The following is a 10,242-nucleotide window of genomic DNA, read 5'->3' on the forward strand; positions in this document are numbered from 1 at the left end:
TTATTCATTCTATATTTATGTAAATGTTATTTTAAGTTATAAGTCCGAGAAAGATTCTTTTTGCTTGATTTGTGCAGGGACTATTCACCCCCCTCTAGCCGACAGTGGCACTGCAACATCCTACTATTATAGAGAAGTCGTCCAACACCGAGCTCGATCTGATAATCTTCAAGTGTTGGATAACAAAATTTTTAATTAAGTGTTTAATTACTGCATAAAGGAAAGTGTAGATTGTTATACTTGTCCTTAGTTTACAATTGTACTCTATTCCCTCTTCCGATGGTTCCAAAAGAGTTTTATAGTCGATTGTCGGTCTATACGGTCCAAGGGATCGTAGGTCTTGGTGTAGGAGTCGCCGAATACTTTAAATCAACTAACACCTCGAGTTTTTATTCTTGCTTTTTGTTTCTATGTTGTGTTATTCCGCTGCGTACACATTTTCAAAGTCGAAAAAGATAAGGACGCGTTTGGTTTGTGCGTTTTTCATTTTCATTTTCTGAAAAACGCGCGTTTATGAAAAATGATATTTTGTTTGTATTTTTCATGTCTGTTTTTTAAAAAATTAGATAGCGTTTTATAGAAAAATAGAGAATGACAAAAAGTCATTTTCTGTTTGCCTATGAGGAGTAGGAAGCTGAGCCCCGATGTTCGACCAATGGGGTCGACTAGATGTAAACTAGGAGTCATGCCCATGAGTTGGGAGTTGAACCTGGGTCTTCAACCGGCTTTGGGGCCGACCGAATTTTAAGTTGAGAGTCATGCCCATGAGGAGGGGGGAGCTAAGCCCAGATGTTCGACTAGATCTAGGACCCACTGGATATAAGCTGGGAGTTATGCCCATGAAGAGTGAGGAGCTGAGCCCCAGAGAAAGTGGTTCGTTCGGATACGTATACCTTAACTTTGACTGCCATTGTAGGATCGGTGAGCACGTAAGGGGTGAATCACATATCTTTTAAGAAACTTAGGGTGTGTTTGGTTTACACGTTTTCCATTTTCATTTTCTGAAAAACGCGCGTTTTCCAAAAAATGAAAATGGAAAACGTGTAAACCAAACACACCCTAAGTTTCTTAAAAGATACGTGATTCACCCCCCTTACGTGCTCACCGATCCTACAATGACAGTCAAAGTTAAGGTATACGTATCCGAACGAACCACTTTCTCTGGGGCTCAGTTCCTCACTCTTCATGGGCATGACTCCCAGCTTATATCCAGTGGGTCCTAGATCTAGTCGAACATCTGGGCTTAGCTCCCCCCTCCTCATGGGCATGACTCTCAACTTAAAATTCGGTCGGCCCCAAAGCCGGTTGAAGACCCAGGTTCAACTCCCAACTCATGGGCATGACTCCTAGTTTACATCTAGTCGACCCCATTGGTCGGACATTGGGGCTCAACTCCCCACTCCTCATAGGCATGACTCCTAGCTTACATCCGATCAGCCCTAGAGCCGGTCAGACACGCGAGCTCAGCTCCCCATTCATGGGCATGACTCCCAGCTTACATCTAGTCGGTCCTAGAGACGGTCGGATATTGAGGCTCAGCTCCCCACTCATGGGCATGACTCCTAGCTTACATCCAATCGGCCTATGTCGGTCGGACATTTGGGCTCAGCTCCCCACTCCTCATGGGCATGACTCCCAGCTTATATTCGGTCGGCTCCAGAGCCGATCCAACAATCGGACTCAATTCCCCACTCATGGGCATGACTCCTTGCTTACATCCAGTCAACCTAGAGCCGGTCGAACATTGAGACTTAATTCCCCACTCCTCATGGGCATGACTCCCAGCTTACATCCGGTCGACCTCAAAGCCAGTCAGACTCCCTCTAAGAGATAATATTGTCAAAGAATTACAACAACCTATCAGAGAATAACGGTTACTCACTAGAGAGTATTTCACTACTCTGACATATACCCTCAACGAAACTTTCCTCTGCCAAGGGGAAAGTTGTTGTACATCTTTCACCACTCGATATATTCTGACACTAGACATTCTCTGACGTCTCATCATTGTGGAGGTTATGAGAGATAGTATACCTCTCCATTGGCTAGGTACGTGCACACAAGCATCTACAATACTGTTCATCTTTTTTCACATTTTTGGTCGGGACTACTATTTTGACTTGAGCGTCAGAGTACCTGTGCAAGGGACCCCCTCCCTAGTTCTCACTCTAATGTTCCTATTTTCTCTCTCTGTGGTGTGCGCAGGCTCATGGTTTCCATCTACCAATCCCTTTGTCAACATTCCCGCCTCCTCACCAGTCACTCATCTACTCAACTTCCAGACAGGATCAATTGTTTTCATAATCATTTGTCATATCTTATAATCATGATGAGTTGTTATGGCCAGGAGTATCCAAATAAATTCGAACATGATTACTGGTGAGAAAGTTTCGTCATAGTCAATATCATATTTTTTGACGATGACCTTTTGCCATCAATCTCACTTTGTAGGTAATCAAATTATCATCCATATTGGTTTTCTTCTTAAAAATCTACTTACATCCACAGGTGTAATACCTTCAGTGGATCTAACAAGTTCTAAACTTGACTTTCATACATGAAATCATTTTTGATTTTATGGCTTCTAACTATGAGTCGCTTTCTGAACTATTCAAAACTTCTTCATAATTATTAGGCTTCTTATCCTCAACAAGTAACACGTCTTTCGATTCACTTATTTGAAATTCATCTCTTGAAAATTAGATATATCCTACTAGATCTACGAAGAGGTGGTGTAACAATAGGTTCAACCGTTACCTCATCCTTATGAGTAATTGATTGTGATTCCTGATTAGACATCTCTTCGGTGTCTATTGTGTAGGTGCAGCGGAGGCCGGCAAGAGGGGGTGAATTGCTCCTGAAAAATTAAAACTATACCCTCCTCGGAATTCAACTCAAAAATAAAAGCAACAGAAAAATAATAGCAACTAAATTAAGGAGACAGAAAATAAATCAGAAACAGAATTTAACCTGGTTACAACCAAAAGGGTTGTTAATCCAGGACGATGAAAGACGCACTAACAAAAATCTCCTTCTCTGAAGGCGGAGAAGCCTTTTACACTTTGGAAGCTCACTAGTTGCTTAGGAATTGCTTACAAGTTGGATGCTTGAGTTGATGTTTAATTCCTAGGTCCAGGGGTCCTTTTATAGCCCCTGGAAAGTCTATCTCGAGGGTCCAAGGCGCCTCCAACAAGGGTCCAAGGTGCCTCTAGGTAAGTGGTCGGATAGAACTCTATCCACAGCTCAACGATCGTTTTGACCAGGCTTAAGGTGCCTTAAACCTTGTTGAAGGCGCCTCCAAGGTGGAGGCGCCTTCAACAAGCTTTAAGGCGCCTCCAAGGTGGAGGCACCTTCAACAAGCTTTAAGGCGCCTCCAAGTTGGAGGCGCATCCATTACTTGTTGAGGGCGCCTTGAGCTCGGTTTCCAACCTGATTCTTCCTTTGTTTTGACTTCCGACACTCCGATCTTTTGGGTGATTGCGGCCAACCGGAATTGGGCTCACCCGAACCTAATTTCCGGCCTTCTCCTCGAGCAGCCTTCCTCCCTGGCTTAACGTCCCTCGAACACCGCGCACGTTCTTCTCGCCCACCGGTGTACTCTTCCGCAGCTCTCTCGTCCTTCGGACGCACCGAGCCCGTCGGCTCCCTTCCCGTGCCGTCCTTCTCGCTAGCTGCGTCTTCCACTCGACTTCCTGCGCTCCTAAGTTCTTGCACACTTAGACACATGGATCAAACACAAAGCAGGACCTAACCAACTTGGTTGATCACATCAAAAGTACCCCGGGGTCCAACATATTGGAGTTTCTTAATCTTCCCCAAGTTCAACCTCACTCCCACTGTTTTCCTGTAAAAGAACTTGTTCTCCAAGAATACAACATGCCTTGAAACAAACACTCATTATTCTAAGGGATGATAGAATTGGTAATCCATTATTTTCTTAGGGTAACTAATGTAGGCCCAACTCGTGTTGAAGCCCAACATGAATCTTCAATTCAAACTTCAAACGGACATAACTTATGACTTGGGACTTGGAATCAGGTTCTATCTATCGTCACACATGTAGAATTCGAAAACCTACGTTTGTTATCGGTGAAACCATAATCGTCAAATTTTCATCCCTAATTCTGTCGTTTAAACCCTTTTCAAGATATTTTTGTTATTTTTGGTAATTTTTATTTTTTAGATATTTAGGGTAATTTTCATATTTTTGGTATTTTTTAGAGAGGATTTATCTTGTTTCACTCTTGATTGGAGTTAAGATCATTAAGTTAATTACTTTCCTTTTTTGGTAAAAATCTATTTCCTTTCTTTAAAACTGTTAATTGTAATTTATTTCCTTATTTGAGTTTTAGGTTATGGTCTATATAAGAGTCATGTTTAGATATTGACGGATCAACCTAATGTGCGTAGATTATATATGTTTTAAATCATTTTTTAACGCACATCTACTTGTATTTCATACATATAATTTATGTTTATTGTACCATATTTCATTATTATGTTATACTTCCATTCAATTTGTCCGGAGATATTCTCTTTGCATATTTTAATTGACAGAACGTCATTTGGAGCGAAAATGGAGCAAAAGGCACACATTAAAGCAACTTGTGAAGATCATCAACATGAGTCTTGCCTCTTGGCATGGTCGTGTGCCCTTTCCCATTGCATAGAAGGGGTAGGTCATGCCTTAAGGCACAGTCGTGCCTCCCATTAGCAACAAACTAAGGAGTGGCCATGTGAAAACGCACGGTCGTGTCTCCCACCACGGATGAACTGTGTTCCGGTCGTGCCATATTTCCAGAGATACTTCAAAGGCCAACCGTGCCAAATGGCATGGTCGTGCCTTTCCACCCGAGGGCATCCATGCCACGATCATGCCTCCAAACACGACCGTGTAATGGAGAACAAGAGGGGGTCGTGTGACGTGGAGTTGAGACAGTGTCGTGCAGAAAATAGGGTTGTGTTGAATTTGAACAGACTGTAAACTTATTTTGAAACAGTTATAATTTTGTGCTTGGTTGGAGTTATGTACTATTCTTTATACCGAAATGTAGCTAATTTCAAGATCTACAACTTTTTTTTAGGTTCAACGGTGAGAAATAGGGGTCTAGCCATGCTAAAAGGCACGGTCGTGCCTCCCAGTCGCGACTAGATCGGGTCCTCGGTCCATACTGCAGACCAAAATTTGAACTATCATAACTTTCGGCTCAGTTGGATCCAGGGCTCGATCCAAATATTAGAATGTAGATAATTGGCTACAACTTTGGTTCAGGGTGAAATATGAGAAAATCATGTTTAAGGGGTGAAAAATCAGTTTTGGTGGAGACCTGCAAACCTAGTAGATATAGGCAGTTCGGAGGAGATATAAAAGGATCAAGAAATTCATTCTTTCACTCATCTTGGATTTAGGATTTCGTCTCTCTCCTTGGGGAAGAGTTCTCTCTTTAGGGGGGAAACCTATAGCTTCCATTTTCTTCAATCCGCACGATCCGTCCACCTCCGGAGCAAGGATTGCAAGCAAGAAGACTAGCGACACATAGATAAACATTTCTCTCTTCTCTATCTTGTGTTTTGGATTGTAGGATGCTTAATTTTTTCTCTTGTTTGTATCTTCCTTGCAATAGAGTAGATTTTCTCGATCTAAGATGTAGGAAGTAACTATGATGTGATGTGATGTATGAGCTATGTATTTGGTAATTTTCTTATTCTATGTCATGTTCTATATGTGTTGTACTTTTATGCGTTTGATGAAATGTGTCAATGGTGTAATCATATAGATGTATTTTGATTGTTTACCTCGTAGAGGGGATACTCTATATATTGTATGACCGAGGGCCCTAGTGACATGAGTTTCCCTTTAACTAGACATCTAGAGTATCACCTTGAAAGGAATGACAATTCTCCATAAGAAAGCATCTAATTAGGCTTGATGAGTTATCTCTCATCCTATGTTAATAAGTGTCTTGTGTAATCTAGCGATTATATGACCGGGGGTCCTAGTGATAAGGGTATCCCTTTAACCGACTTGTTAGGTTACCTCTTCTGCTTAGTGACATCGGATACCAATAGGGGTGACACTCTGACATGACCATCGCGAAATAATGTCAGTATTTAGTTAGACTTCCTACATGTGCATAAAGATGAAGGTAAGGAGATGAACAACACATATGGATATTAATTAGCATTATAATGAAACCGAACTCCTAGAATCATTCCTCAAATCACTCTTTCCCTCTCTCTACTTTCTTTTCCTTCACTCATATGCACTCTCTCTTCCCCTCTCTCTCCCTCTCTTCTCAATCTCTCTCTTTCAAGTGCTCGTGAACCAATCTTCGAATGTCTAGAAACTCATCATGTGAAGTTAACTAGTGCTTAATTAACAATCTCTGTGGGATAAATATTTTATTATTTGACGACAATCATGCACTTGCGGATTGTACACATCACAACCCTCTAGTTTTAATAAAAAGTTTTCTTCTTGGAGGTTCCTCTTTTTGTCTTCTCCTCAATTTTTCTCTTCTCTTTAGCCCGTAGGATAATCGCTATCATGTCCGGCTTTAGTTGGTATTAGAGCCTGAGAAGGTCATCAACAAATCCAATGGTGGGTCATTGTGGTCATAGTCACAGTTACAACAACAGGCTTCGATGGAGGAAGCTGAGCACTGTGGTCATAGCATCCAAGACATAATGACAATTGAGGATTTATGGAGGCAAGTTGCAAATTTAATCCAGCGTATGGCGGTGTGAGATCTCGAAGATCGTAAGATTTTAGATCGTGGATTTGAGTCTTCCTTCGAGAACCATATCACCGGTGGGACTCACCTCAGGAACGTCGTAGACGAGAGGAGCCTGTTGGAGACTTCGAATTTCAGGATCTGCTATAATTTTTCGGTTCATTGTGAGCAAAGGACCTCATTGAATAGATCAACGAAGTAAAGCATATCTTCAACTACAAGCGAGTTCTAGATTGGATGAAAGTGAAGTTAATTGTTGTGAGACTCAAAGGGCGAGTATCAGCATGATGGGAATAGATGCGGCGCTCTCAAGACAAGCAAGGTAAATCCCAAATAACTATCTGGGAAGATAAGAAGGAAAACATGAAGGAACACTTCCTTTCCTTTTCCTACACCCTAACTCTATTCCAGCGACTTCACTCATTAAGACAGGGCACGAGATCAGCCAACAAATATACAGAAGAGTTTTTCTAGCTAGTTGCCCGCAATGACCTATCAAAGATAAAGGAGCAGCAAGTGGCATGTTACTTAGGGGCTCTGCACTTGGCCTTGCAAGATGCCCTCAGTCTTCATTCACTCTTGACGGTGTCAGAGGCCTTTCAACGTACACTGACAGTTGAAAAGCAACAAAATAGGAAACCAGCGGGGAGAGGCAACCAGAACAATCGACCAACTCGTCCTCAAAATCTTCGTCCTTCACAGCAGCAGCCATCGTGACGAGTACTACAGCAGTCACCACAGGTTTACTCTAATGTCCCTGTCAAATGTTATCAATGTGGTGAATAAGGACATATGACACACCAATGCAGGAAGCCCTCTTCTACTGATCTAAAGGGTAAAAACTTGTTGATCGAGAAAGAGGTGACAAAAGATAGAATAGCAATTGACGATCCGATGTATGAAGCATCTGATGAAGTACCCTACAAGTTATCTTGACTGAATAAATAAAGTGAGGTAACAGTAGACCAACGATGCCTCGTTTCCTTTTCAATTGGCAAATATTTTGATAGCACTTGGTGTGATGTAGTGGTTATATATACATGCCATGTATTGTTGGGGCGACCTTGGTAGTATAATCGCAGTGCTTTTTTTTATTGGCAGAAGAATACCTATACCCTTAACGTCAAAGGAAAAAAAATTATGTTGGCACTGCGACAAGAAAGAACTACTCCAATTCCGATAGCTAAAAATACTAATCTTCTTTCTATATCCAAGTTTTTAGATGAAGTGGAGCAAGGAGTTGTGTATGTTTTCCTACCATGCCAAAGCATTGCTCAGATCATGGACGTTGAGTTATCAGTCGAAGTACAGCAACTGCTAGCGAATTTGGATGAACTGATGTCAAAAGATCTTCCTTCTGGACTACCACCTATATGAGATGTCCAACATCATATTAACCTTGTTTTGGGGTCGAGTTTGCCTAATCGGCTAGCTTATCACCTTAGCCCTAAGGAAGCAGAAAAATTACAACATCAGGTGGTGGAGTTGCTGGAAAAAGGACACATTCGAGAGAGCATGAACCCCTGTTTAATTTCTGCCCTACTAGTGTCGAAGAAGGATGGGTCGTGGCGTATATGTGTCGATAGCAGAGCCATCAACAAGATTACAGTGAAGTACAGATTTCTAATTCCTCATTTGGACAACATGTTGGATCAGCTATCTATTCTAAGGTCATCTCAGAAACTGACCTTAAAAGCGGATACCATCAGATCAACTATTTGATTCTTTCGGTGCAACCTACTCGCTCAGGTCCTCCATACTCTATCTCTAATAATTAGATTTTGTAGGATCGAAAAGAATTTAGATATCTCCACAATAGCATGATATTGTCCACTTTGGGCTTAAGCCCTCATGGTTTTGCTCTTGGGTTCTACCCAAAAGGCCTCATGCCAATGGAGATATCTTTTCTCTTATAAACCCATGATCTTTTCCATGTGTTTTCAATATGGGACTATGTTTGCAACTTTACAGCCCCAACACATTTATTGACAAGTTGGCACATTGACCTCTGAAAACTATTGAGTCGAAACTTGCTTTGCTGTCGAAACATTAAGATGTGAGCGTAACAAATGTACCTATGAAATAGTCAAAAGTAGATGATTATGACTTTCCATAAAGTTAGTGACAATCAAATTAGGTCCAGTTTGTTCCTTGACAAGTGAAATCTTTGATATACAACCAGTTCAAACTTCGCCACATGCTCTAACACTTGTCCATTGATCACCTTTTGTATGTTTATTTCACCGCATTTGATTTGTATGCTATTCTTTAAAGCATACAAATATTTTTCACACAACTTCATTTTTCTTGTTATTTTTCTTATTATTGTTTATCCTTGCGCTAAATTTGACTTCTTGTGCATATTGGTTATAAAATGAAAATGCATCCTTTATTGATAAGAGTTTCATCCTAATTTTTGACTTTTGATCATTTGCAACTTGGGGAATGTATAGATGCCCCTCGCCGTCATTTTCTTCCATTGCTGGCGAATGTCATATTCTTCAATTATCTGAAGTTCTCAAGTAGGTCTTGTTACACATCACACAGATTCAAAATTGTTAAGAAGAGTAGAGGTTCTATTCTGGATTATCTATCAGCTTTAAACAATACATGACAATAGATAACTCAAATAATAGTATATCTTATATATATTGTGCAAGTTGTCATAAATTAAAGATATTATTTAAGCATTGCAATTTAAAGAATTTAAAATCAAAAGCATTCCAATAATTCTTCCGAAAGTAATTTTCTCTTACAGCATTGCAAAAGGATATACTAACCAAAATGTTATAGCAGTTTTTTTCATAGCTGCTACAACGTACTGATTTAAGAGTATTGTAGCAGTTACATAATCGTAGCTGCTACAACGTGGTTAAACAAGAATATTGTAGTTATTACGAAACCGTAGCTTATAGCAGCTACGATAGCTGCTACAACGTGGTTAGACCAGAATGTTGTAGCAGCTATGGAACTATAGCTGGTATATTGTATTAGCTACAGTTTCGTAGTTGATACAATGTTGTATCAACTACGGAATTATAACATTTGGATGGAGTTGCAAGATATTTTGGATATGTACATTTGCAGAATACACTGCGGATGAATGGCAACAAGCAAGCTCAGCGAGGCGACACCAAGAGAGTTGATTGGCGATGACAGTGATCGATGACTCTACATAGTCGCAACACCATAGGAAACAAGGTAGTTCAAATGGGAGTTCGAAATATTTGAATTTTTGAAAGGGAACGAAGTTTAGTATTTTTTTTATTCTGATGTGAGCGCTACTATAGTAGAAAAATAATTAAATTTGGTGACAAAACACTGCTATAGTAAAAATTAAGCACAGTTATGCATCAGATGGCGGGGAGCATATCAGCTTTGTATATGTATATATATATGTGCTCGACTGGCCGTCCGCATTGTATTTTCACAACTGATATTACTCAAGGCAGCTGAAATCACTCGAAGCGTCTTGAGTGATTCCAGACACCCCGAGTGATTAACGTCC

This window comes from Zingiber officinale, chromosome 1B, assembly GCF_018446385.1.
Source record: "Zingiber officinale cultivar Zhangliang chromosome 1B, Zo_v1.1, whole genome shotgun sequence".
In the NCBI taxonomy this organism is placed as follows: domain Eukaryota; kingdom Viridiplantae; phylum Streptophyta; class Magnoliopsida; order Zingiberales; family Zingiberaceae; genus Zingiber; species Zingiber officinale.